Below are 2,334 nucleotides of genomic sequence, written 5' to 3'. Positions count from 1 at the left end.
GTTAATAATCAAACCTAGAAAGCTCTAGACTCGATGAAGAACAATGAGGAATGAATAGGGGAAGGTGACGCATCAAGTAGAGTTCTTAGGGTTTCTTTAAGTGTTGTAAACAAGGTAATAAACAAGATTAAAACAATATAAACAAAATAAAGAAATTGAAAATAAAGTAAGATAATCAAGAAATCTAAAGATCAAAAGATCTCCCTTATGAAGGTGAACGGTAAAGATAATTGATGGTGTGGATGGATATATGGAAAATCGATGGATAATGTCCTATCGAGCCCTCCTAGTCGCAATGAAAAAGCAAACACGATAATATAGCTCTAACCAACCCTCCTAGTCACGATGAAAAGGCAAATTGGAGTGTGAAGATTAATCTCCCTCACAAGAACTTGAAAGAACTCCAGGAGAAGAAGCTTCGAATGCACAAGGCAATCAGCACTTGCAAAAACAAACTCTCGTTGTATTATTAATCAAAGAAATTGGTTACAAAGTTGAATGAAGCCTCCTTTATATAGGGGTTGAGTTCTAAAGGTCCTAAATAACTAATGAATAAAATAATAAAAAACTAAACATGTCTTAACTCTAATTCCTAATAAAATTATAATAACTAAAATAATGTTTAACTCAACCTTAATTCCAAATAAAATAATAAATCTAATCCTAAAAGATAATGCATCATCCTATATTAAATTATATTACAAATAATCAATAAAAAATTGAAAATTCGTAATATTTACAAAATCCCGTATTAATCTCGTATAGGATTTTCTGCATGCACCGTCTTCACTAAAATGACCATATCTTGAGTTTCCGATATCGGATTGATGCGATTCAAGAACCGTTGGAAAGATAAGAGATATAAGGTTGTATCTTCAGAAGACATGTCGACCAATAAGATCAGTATATCATTCAAAAGGTCGTCTCAAGTATGCTACTGTTCTGGTCTTCTTTTCCAATGCTTGGACGAGTGGATCATTTGGAAGAGTATTATTTCTTCCTTTAATGTGAACCTTGTGATGCATGTATCATCCTCCATTTCTTCAAAAAGATTCTACCTCGAATCTAAAACATTAAAGGGAGCAACATTAGAATAGTTTAATAATTCATTCACATTATGCTTACCGAATAGATGCTTTGAATCTTCGAGACTTTGTTCTTCTAATAGGTTCGAGTAGAAACATTAGTCCAAAGAAGCATGTATTGTGGAACTTGGTGCATGTATCATTCCCCCACTCCTCAAAAGGATTCGTCCTCGAATCTCGATCTGTTACGCACTTAAAGGAGTTGTGTTTGGCATGAATGACAACTTCAAGAGTCTTACCTTGTAAAAAGGAGAAGAAGTACGTTACAATATCATTAAAATGAGTAATAGAATACTACCTTTGGACTCTCGTAAATCGTGACTCTTCATTGATATGGCATAGTGATTAGGGCTTTCAGGTGGTAACCCGTCACGAGGGTCACCTAGCACTATTCGACAACTCTTGGCGATGGAAGATAATATGGGCCAGTCTCGTGTTGCTTTTACTTTCTCATCATTTACATGGATTCCCTGTGCATGAATTATAAAGCCTGTGGACTTGTGTAAATCTTGTTTCGTCATTAAGATGGCGTCATGACTAAGGCTTTCTTGGATGTAGCCTTTTGTAACAAATCTAACTCTTTGGTTTCTTCGAGATTGTATGTTTGACGAGGTATGATGGAACCTTGAATTAGATTGGTTTGGTCTTGTTTTCCTCTTTTCAGTGGTAATTTGTTAGGTGGATCGCCTAACACTTCTCGAAAATCCTGTAAAAAAGATGAAACACACTAGGCAAATCATTGTTAATGTTAGAAATCGAAACAATTGATTCCCTAAAGCGAACAAGGATGGAAGGTTGTTTGTAAAGAAGGTTATCTCTCAATTCTTTTGTGCTCGCTCATAGATTTTGAGTCACTCTTTTTTTCTCACAATTAGGTTCACTCACCTCCCATGGGTCATTATTCTTTTGGCTTTTGTAACTAATGACCTCTTTTGATTTTGCTTCTTTCTCATCTTTTCTTTTTTTGCTTTCCCTACCTCCTCACAAATTTTCATTTGATCTTTAGGGGCTTGAAGTGTGTCATTTTTGCCGATCGTTGTTTCTCCTTGTAGGGTTTGTCATCTTTTGACTTTTTTTTGAGAAGGTGGGAGTAGAAGATGAGGAAGGATTTGAAATATTGCATTGGTAAGAAGATGAAGTACCTTGGTAATGTCTCTGAATCGAAATCTACTTTGGATTTGTGCTTCGATTGTTATTGCCTTCTTTAGTGTATCTTCAAGGTTTTCGTACCCATGAAAGTCAAGAAGAT

The sequence above is a fragment of the Hibiscus syriacus genome, unplaced genomic scaffold (assembly GCF_006381635.1).
Source record: "Hibiscus syriacus cultivar Baekdansim isolate YM2019G1 unplaced genomic scaffold, ASM638163v2 tig00110384_pilon, whole genome shotgun sequence".
Taxonomy (NCBI): domain Eukaryota; kingdom Viridiplantae; phylum Streptophyta; class Magnoliopsida; order Malvales; family Malvaceae; genus Hibiscus; species Hibiscus syriacus.
The sequence above is the reverse complement of the archived record's forward strand: the minus strand, read 5'-3'. Positions refer to the sequence as shown.